Source organism: Mytilus galloprovincialis, chromosome 10, assembly GCF_965363235.1.
Source record: "Mytilus galloprovincialis chromosome 10, xbMytGall1.hap1.1, whole genome shotgun sequence".
In the NCBI taxonomy this organism is placed as follows: domain Eukaryota; kingdom Metazoa; phylum Mollusca; class Bivalvia; order Mytilida; family Mytilidae; genus Mytilus; species Mytilus galloprovincialis.
This window is the reverse complement of record NC_134847.1, coordinates 24,973,967-24,984,106: the sequence shown is the minus strand read 5'-3', so window position 1 is coordinate 24,984,106 and position 10,140 is coordinate 24,973,967. Positions and strand designations below refer to the sequence as shown.

The 10,140-nt window shown below is 32.2% G+C and overlaps 1 long non-coding RNA gene across 1 annotated transcript; it reads right to left on the bottom strand.

The window, feature by feature from the left end:
* Positions 1-6,898: 6,898 nt before the first annotated feature.
* LOC143049051 (uncharacterized) lies at positions 6,899-8,241 on the bottom strand. The gene is made up of 3 exons (XR_012970025.1): positions 8,003-8,241; positions 7,227-7,294; positions 6,899-6,964 (listed from the first exon to the last, which is right to left on the bottom strand). It is a non-coding gene; the product is annotated as an uncharacterized LOC143049051 (long non-coding RNA).
* Between the last annotated feature and the right edge of the window lie 1,899 nt (positions 8,242-10,140).

The following is a 10,140-nucleotide window of genomic DNA, read 5'->3' as shown; positions in this document are numbered from 1 at the left end:
AAAAGCACCGTTAAAGTCCAAACATTTTTTTTTTTCATCATCAAAAGACAATTTTCTGTTTTTTACACCCGATATTATAGATCTAATTAAAAGCACGGACTTTTGTTCTTAGATAGTATATTTTGTAGCATAAATTATATTTTTGATGAATGGAAAGATTATAGTATTTGCTTTATCGATTTTTATGCGATTTTCTATCAATCAAACAGACAACATTTCTGAAAAGTTATCTAGCTATTACACTCTGTTTATTCTTTAGTAAATATTTGTTCATCCACAAGAAACTCCAACATAGCGTTCTCTTTATGTATATGCTGGAGACATAATTTGGAGACTATATTTGACATTTAAATTTCCTTTGCAATATCTATAAAACATAAGTAAGATTTCCATTCAGTGTCTGTTAGGTTCCACAGCAGCCAAAACGGTCCGTAAATTTCAAAAATATACTCGGATCCATCATGTTCTTGTTTGAAATCAAAATAATGACAAAGAATACCACACATTCATGCATTTTGTGGTGTTTAGCAGATTTCCATCACTCATTGGTTTGCATATAAAAAAAAGATATGGTATGATTGCCAATGAGACAATTGTCCACAAGAGACCAAAATGACACAGACATTATAAACAACTGTTTGTTTTGTTTTCAAAATGGAAAATGAATTTGTTTCAGAATGAAAGATGAATTGAATAAATTATACGCGGATGTGGTTCTGTATTGTGTATTATCCATGATGAGTACAAGTATAATTTTTCTTTTCAACAATGCTACATGTATATATATGTTCCAGAGAATATGAGTACATTTGTATTTGAACCCTTACGCGTACGGTCTGAACCATATAAGTATACCTGACCGTATGATCGTACCGTATGAGTATACTCGTACGGTTTAGTATGAGGTCGACCATACATGTGCATTTGTCAAATGTATCAAGAGTCAGAAAATGAAATAAAAACTTTAACCAAATAAACTAGAGTCTCTAAAGAGTATGACCGGACGAAAAGCATGCTAATTATTTGGACTATCATCTTTCTGACTTTTAATTACTATATCTTTCAATTGTCATTTTTAGCTTAAATATTCCCACACAATTATCTTTGGTTTAAAATGTATGTTTCTACTAATCCGATAATGGACTTCGTATCTACGTGTCAAAGACAGTTTTAGCAGATTATCTGAACAATGGACAATAATTGCCTAATCCGTTGTTACATGTATTTCTTAATTATTCTGTTTTATATACTTCTTAAAAATAATTTATATTCAGTTTTGGATAGGTTCTTAAACCGTCAACACCGGACTCAATATTGTAACATCGTTTATATTCTTGTTGGATCGTTTATTAAATTGTTAAACTTTATACCGACTTGAATCTTCATTTTAATACCCAGCAAATAGTCTGGCTATACATGGTGTTTAGAGATTCGTGAGTGTTATCTTTTATAGATCAGCACAAGATTCCGTTACCTCCGCAGCCAAGCGAAATTTCCCCAAGGACAAATTACAGACAAGTGACTAGTTTACCCCAGAATTATTATATTTCGGACGAACTATATTTGGACAGTAATATCAATACAATGAATTATTACGGATATTCCTTAAGACCAGCATGGATGTGGAATTATATGCCGTATCGAGTTAATCCAGAAAGAAGAGAGTTTATCAGAATGTGTGGAAAATGTGGAAAGCAACATACCAACAAGAGTTTGTGTGCCGCTAGAAATTCAAAATGCTTTAAATGTCAAAAACCAGGTCATTTTGCTCGACAGTGCTTCACTCGTGTTGGCCGAGTTAAAATTCATAAGAATGAACTTAAAACTGTTTCAATTTCGACACAAACGGAAAATTGTAACAATAATAAATCAATTAAGAAAAAGGAAAGAGATTCTAAAAGACTTCAAGATTATTTTGAACGAAAACGGACACTTCAGGAACTTCCATTTAACAAAACCGGGAATGCTGTCTTCATTTCAACTATCAATAGTGATTGTTTTCTAAGGGACCAAATTGAAACTTTAAAATCGCAATTGGAAGACGAAAATTGCATCCATACGTCTACATTAATGGAATTGACAAGAGAATTTGAAAATACTCGGAAGCTTCGAGAAACAATTAAAATTAGAGACGCTAAAATTATCGAACTGGAGAACACCGTACAAAGATATGAGAAGGGACACGACAAAATAACAGACTATATAACTGAGATAAAAGAAGAAAAAGAAAATTGGAAATTACATTGTAGTGATGTTTTAGAAATGTACAATGTAGTTAGAAAAAGTGAACTTGATTTAAAGGCAATTTGTAAAAATTACGAACATGAACTAGAACAATTAAAAAACAACACTCGAACAAATTCAGGAAATTATCATCAAAACAGGCGTAACTATCAGTACCGTGGAAGAAGATATTAGTTATGAAAATTCAAATCCCGTGGACGTGATTCTGGACGAGAGGGGCATATATGACCGGACGAAAAGCATGCTAATTATTTGGACTATCATCTTTCTGACTTTTAATTACTATATCTTTCAATTGTCATTTTTAGCTTAAATATTCCCACACAATTATCTTTGGTTTAAAATGTATGTTTCTACTAATCCGATAATGGACTTCGTATCTACGTGTCAAAGACAGTTTTAGCAGATTATCTGAACAATGGACAATAATTGCCTAATCCGTTGTTACATGTATTTCTTAATTATTCTGTTTTATATACTTCTTAAAAATAATTTATATTCAGTTTTGGATAGGTTCTTAAACCGTCAACACCGGACTCAATATTGTAACATCGTTTATATTCTTGTTGGATCGTTTATTAAATTGTTAAACTTTATACCGACTTGAATCTTCATTTTAATACCCAGCAAATAGTCTGGCTATAAGAGCCTGTGTCGCTCGCCTGTATTTACTGATCCTTTGGAAATCATGTAAAATAAGGTTAAAATCAAAATTTATAGTATAAGATATCATTAGATACTATAATAATATCTAAGATAATAGCAAAAAACTGCAAAATTTCAATAAAATTACTGACTCAGGGGCAGCAACCCAACAACCGGTTGTCTGATTTGTCTGAAATTTCAGGGCAGATATATCTAAATCTGATGAACACTTTTGCCACCGTCAGATTTGCTCTAAATGCTTCAGTTTCATAGATGCAAACCAAAAACTGATTTTACCCTATGTACTATTTTTAGCCATGTCTGTCATCTTCGTTCGCGGGCAGGGTCATCGGACACATTTTTTAAACTATAATATATACTCTTATGATGATTGTGGATAAATTTGTAACATTTTGTTTAAGTAATTTCAGAGGAGAAGATTTTTGTAAAAGTTAACGACGACGACGCCGACGACGGACGCAAAGTGATGAGAAAAGTTGGCCCTTCGGGCCAGGTGAGCTAAAAAGTGACGCTACATTTGTTACTATGAAATTGAGGGGCGTATTGCATTTCCGCTAATTTTTCAAAGTCCCAATGCTACGTTTCCGCAATTTGCATTTATTACTTTTCCGGAAATTTACCTGGTAAATTATAAATAATTGAAAATATATTGACTTGAAAAATGTTGCTATGTCCTTATACAGAGACAGGCGAAAGCAGTTTCCAAAATTACCTAAATGTAGATTAGAAATTCACGAGACATTAAGACAAATAGATTTGAACACTAACAAAATTGAAACTTATTTTTAGTTAGTCAATGATTTTGATTCGGGAATCGTTATACTTTCATGTTTCACCAACTTGGTATGTCTATGTAATGAAATGACTGATATTTTCATAGATGGCACATTTAAATCCTGTCCGAAATTCTTCTACCAACTCAGTTTATTCGATACATGGATGTAAAAATGGTAACTACATTCGTCTTGTATTTGCGTTACTTCCACTTAAATCCGAGGAATGTTACACGAAACTGTTGGATCGGCTTATTGATGTGTGCACTACCCGAAGAATAACTTCCCGAGGTAGTTCATAATGACTTTGAATGCGTAATGCATACTGCTGTTACGAAAACACGAATAGTGCCGAGTTTTTTCATGCCCACTTGAACGAGCAGTTTTACGCTAGCCGTCCTAACATTTTTTGTTTGTTTTTTTTTATCGATGTGTTATTGAAACTGCAAACAACATCTTACATAAAGATGAGAACTCTAACTGTAAAAGCACCCGTTTGGAAATGTGAAAAGGAGAAGATGGACTTCCTTAAGTTCTTGAACAAAATACAAAACTTGTAAACGGTGAATGTACTACTGTGGACTTTGTGCGGCGTGTTGGCTACAAATATTCTGCCAGAACTGACTTATGAACTCATATCAAGATATTTCTGATTAGTGCTGACTTTTGAACATACGTTTTCATAGATTTAAATGATGAAGTTTACTTGCATGTTATGATGACCTTTGACTTACTTAATATTTATTTTATATTATGGCTTTGCTTTCGATCAACAGGTATTCCTCAATTATTTGCGGAAAAGCAATAATTTTTTTTTTCCGGAATAGTTACTTTTTTTCAGGGAAAGGAAGATATTTATTTGCGGAAACGTAAACTTTTTTTTCCGGAAACGTCATCTTTTTTTTCCGGAAAAGAAATGCCAATTTGCGGAAACGTAAAACGCCGAAATTGAGTTCAAATGCTCAAATTGCAATTGAAGTTATGGAAGTACATACATATATATTTTTGGAAGAAAAGTTTTTAGAACATTTAGGAACGTTGTACTTCAAAAACCGTCAAGCCAGTAAAGTATAATGGTCAGAAGTATTTGTCACCTACAATTAGTTGTTATATATATCATAAAATCTACGGGTATTTTTCATAACAAATATTTAGGAACTATTTCATGTAAGATTTTAATCAAAATTAGTACCAATAGAAGCAGAACTCTCATAGGTTTATTTGTTTATTTGGTAATTTATCTATTTTGAAGCGTTAATTCTCAATTTCTGATGATAAAACACAAAGTTTATATCTTATCCAACAATTTGATTTACACCACAAATGAAAAACAAAACTAACCGAAGAAAAGTATGACCAAATAAACAAATATATATTCAGACAATTCTGCGCCTTTCATCAAATGGTTTGTGAAAATCCAACTGTAAATGCCGTCAAATGTAATTTATTTTGCATTCACTTGCCGATGTATTTGTGTGTTGAGAAATCCAGAACTAATAAAAATAAGTGTCTATGAGCATTGGAGGGTGTGGATATAGGATAAAGACAGGATGTGGATATAGAATAAAGGCGATAGGAACGTTCATCTTGCATTGAGCCCGAACACCAACAATTGTTGAACTATCCTATAGTCATACTTGATTGATAAAATGTGCGTCACATCAAAGTTCACGGTATCGCTTTCAGAGTTAATTTCGTTTCTTTATTCTCTTTTAAAGATACTTTTTTAGTATTTTGAAAAGGCTAAATGGAAGACTAGTATGAAGTTTTAAACTGAAACTTTTACGAATTATATAATATCAAAGAATGTTTCTGTTCTTTTCAATACAATTCTATTGGTTTAATACTGTAGAACAGATTTAGCGTTTTGTGAGTTTATACATATTAATCTTGTGAGTAATTTTACATGTGATTAAAACACTTTACCAAGATAAACAACTAGTGTATGTATATTTTTGTTTACATCTGGTTTCTGGAGAAAAGGAATGTGCCAAAACATAAAGAATGATTCTTCTCGGGGAAATATTTTCGTTATTAAAGACATTATTACAAGTTTTACATTTGAACTAAATAGATATCAGCTAAGACCAAACAATTGATATATGTTTTATTGTGATTCACAAATATTTCAAATATAAAGAACGTTTTACTTTTATCAATTTAGAATGATTTTTTGATACTAGTATTCAAGGAAAAACATAGATAAAGTGGTATAAATGTCAATGAAACAGCGATATGAACAAGACATATGAATAAGACAAAGCGAAGTACGTCGAAGTTGCAAACAAATATTCATTCTTTGCTGTCTTTTTTAGTAAAATAAATATGTGTAGTTTCATTCTTAAAGACGTCATACAATAATAACTCACGCATGCAAAGATTTTAACCACACATGGAAAAATGACTTAACAAAACAAAAAGCATATAAGACCGTACTTGAAACAATATTATAAATACCAGCTAAATAATTTAGCTGGATTTTCTTATACTTCAGCTCTTGCACATACATGGAGAACACACACCAACTTAATATTGAATTATGGAAAATTACTTAATAAAATAAAAAACCTATAAGACCGAACTTATTAGACGGGCATAAATTTGCGCATGGCGAAACAAATTGGAAAAAACATTACACAGATTTGAGACCTTGTCTTTTTAACGGACACAGATTTGCGAATGACGTCACGATTGAAAATCGGACACAGATTTGAGGCCGAATCTCTTTTACGGACATAGATTAGCGATTGACGTCACGATGGGGCATAGATTTGAGAAAGGGACACAGATTTGAGGTCGTACACAGATCTGAGGTTTATACACATAACTTTTCTTTTACTTTTTTTTAAAATGGTTTGGTGGCATTATTAACTGTTAAAACACCAGTCTTTATTAGCAAAATAGGATGAACAACAAGTTATTTGATGTCTGACATAAAATATAATGTTTTTCTTTATAATTGATTTATCATTCATCAGGCCATTACGCTTCTCATTTTTTCATGTTGTGGACTTTTATAGTTAACAATACAGTATAGGTTTTTTCTCATTGTTGAAGGTGGTAAAGTGATATGAGTTGCTAAAATCTTTGTCATATGTGTCAATTGACTCATTGCATTGGCAATCACACTGCATCTCTTAATTTTATCATAGTGGTAAAAATCAACATTGACATGCTATTAGATAAATAGTTCATAAATCTGTCTCCTGATTCTCACCATAAAGGTCAGCTCCAGTGGCTATTGCCAGCCTCTATCCTTATGGACTAGCTGTGATGCTAACCTAAGATATAAAATGCTTCATCATCAAAAATTGGTTTATAGTATATAAAGGTAATACATGTTGAGAATATATGGATTAGACAGCTATCCAGCAACACAGCAATTACTTATGCAATTAACAAATATCCTTTAATTTACTCATGTAGTGGTACTGATAAATGAGAGTAGACTTCTGACCAACTCTTATATTCATAGAGCAATAAAGAAATTTTATAAAAAAATTGATATATTTTTTTTTAACAAAATAACAGACTGGTACATACCTTTGTTTAAGCTGTATAAGACAACCAAGTTTATTGCCAACAACATGAAAACATCTCACTGAAAGAACCTAAAAATAAAATAAAATGGATACATTAAATATTTTACAAATCCATTTCATTTGTCAAGATAACATTTACTAAATATTGTTTTGATTTCTTACTACATAAATCAGATTAGTATTATATCAACACTTAAGTTTGTAAAATTTCTATAAAGATGTAATACAAAAAAGAAGTAAAAGAATAATGACTTGATTTCAACTGCACAAAAATCTCAATAATTTACTGAGTTATCTCTTATTGAATAAACAAATCTTGGTTGAAATTGTCTCCCCTTGGAAGTAATATTTCAATCTGTAGGCTTACTTTTTATAATTTTAATAGTAAATCTTGTTGATATACCTGGTACACGTATCTTTAAATATTTAACAGGTAAAATAATTCAGTGTTTTGCATGTAGAAAATAAAGTTTTGTTTCTTGTTTCCCGGTAAGTTTTACACTCCTAACTAGGAGTCTTCTCCCCATAGGCGGATCCAGTGGGGCCCTGGTAGGCCCGAGCCCCCCCTTTCGTGGGAAAAATTTGGTTGATTATATAGGGAATCATTGAAGCACGACTGAAGCGGGCCCCCCCCTTAGGTCAGTCAGCGGGCCCCCCTTTGGAAAAGTTCTGGATCCGCCACTGCTCCCGTATTCGGAAGAAGAATAAGAAGTTTCTTAATTTTTATCAAATATTACTAGAAAATGTATAGAAATTGTTAGGCTTAAATAAACTTGCCTTTCTTATTTTCTTGGTAAAGCTGCAGAATTTCTGACTTGGTTGAAGATTTCTTTAACCATCTTCCATGGAATAATGCTCTGCTGGCTGCGATATGGAAAAACTATTTGAGAAAAATAATTGAAACAATATTTAATGCAAAAGAATAATTAACTGAGCATTACAATAATGATGTACAGTATATAACATTCCTTTACTTTGCTTTAAATTGACATGTTAACATATCTTTTAAACTACCAGTCTTTGTTGGTACAAAACCAGGGCAGCAGTCCTTTTGCGCCAATTACTGTTTTTCAGTCACCAGAATATCCAAAACTATCTCCCAATATCTTTTTTATCCAACCATGGCAACTGGAGTAGTAAAATACAAATAATTTATTTAATTCAGACAAAAATACCATATATGATTTTAAACTTTCAAAATTTACCAAAAGTGTAGTACCCCACAATTTCTACCACCCCATACACTTTTATTAAGATGTACTAGAACACCCCTGCGATATCATGGGTTTGTGACTGAATTTCAGTATATAACTATGTATAGCCTTATTTTAGCCTGAACTTTTAGTATTTTTTTGGTATTGTCATCTGATAAAGTCATGCTGATTATAAGATACAGTTTTCTTAGCTTTTAAAATATTTCGTAAAAACTGTGAATCAAAGAATTCAGCTTTATTTATAACTAACATAGGACAATGACGTTGATTAAAAAATACTCAATTCTGGACCCTTTTATTTTGAAATGATTAATATTACTTGAGTGTTATGAATTAAGTTCCAGGTCGACGAGTTCAGTCTAGTAATGAGGGTAGTAATGCCTTTTGCCGTTAGACGTCAAATGGTCCTTTTCGGCTATCATAAGGGTAAAATTGGAAAGCATTTAACCATGATTCTTTAAATAGTTATCAAAGGTACTAGGATTATAATTTAGTACGCCAGACGTGCGTTTCGTCTTTAAAATATTCTTAACGTGATCCTTCAGAAGTCTCAAAAGAGGGGCGAAAGATACCAATGGCACAGTCAAAAACCAGCAGTGATAACGGTGCTCTGAAAGGATAAGCAGAAGGTCGTGTTGTTCATTTAAACCTGGTAATAGTTTAATTCGATAGGTCACATATGTAAAAAGGGAAGGGGATTGTAGTAATGACATAAGGAACATTTCCGATATCATCTGTAAAACGGTTATTCCATAAAAAAAGGTGAACCAAATTGTGATGGCATCCAGAAAATTTATGAAGGGATGATCTCAACTTCATTATTTGGAACTCTTATTTGATAGCTTCCTTGTGAGCACCAGCCCTCTATCAAGGCAATCATGATAGGAAATACAAGCCAGGGAATATGGCATCAATTGGAAGATGTACTCTGTATGCAGGCACTGCTGGAATGTTGCTACATAGAAATGGAAAGTTCACAATTGGGAAGCTGAAAGCATCTCTTTTCATGCTTTTGTCGTAAAGTTTTGTTTTCAACCAACCCTCTTTGTCAATTTCTAGATGTAAGTCAAGATATGAGGCAGACGTAATTGTATCTGTTGTATCCTTTATCTCTAGTTCAATGGGATAGATGCTTTCAACTTAATCACCACATTTTGAGTTATTTAGTGTAAGATCATCATCAACTAACTCTTGAAATCCCCAGGTTCCTTAAAAGGATAACAGTCAAAACTAAACAAAATTTAAACTTAAATTTAAAACTACTTGGTTTAATAATTCTAATTGTTTGCAATTCTTGAAAACTGTTGGAAGTCTTAAAAGGAATCCCTGTAATAATGAAAGCATTCAAATTATTTTGGACTCTTATGGACTCATGAGAAACTACTTCAACTAAAGTATGATCCCTATTAAAAGTATGGCAATCAGATTTCTGTTGGATTGGCCAGCAATTTGATGTATTGCTAAATGGTATTTCAAATATAATAAACTCATCATAGATACCAGGTTCAAAATATTATATTTATACAAGAGCATGTTTCGTCTAAAAAAGATTCATCAGTTACGCTCGAATCAAACAATGTTTATAAGGCCAAATAGAGGACAAAGTTTAAGAGCATTGAGAACCAAAAATTCCTTAAAGTTTTGCCAAATACAGCTAAGGTAATCTATTCCTGAGGAAGAAAAGCCTTAGTTTTTCAAAAG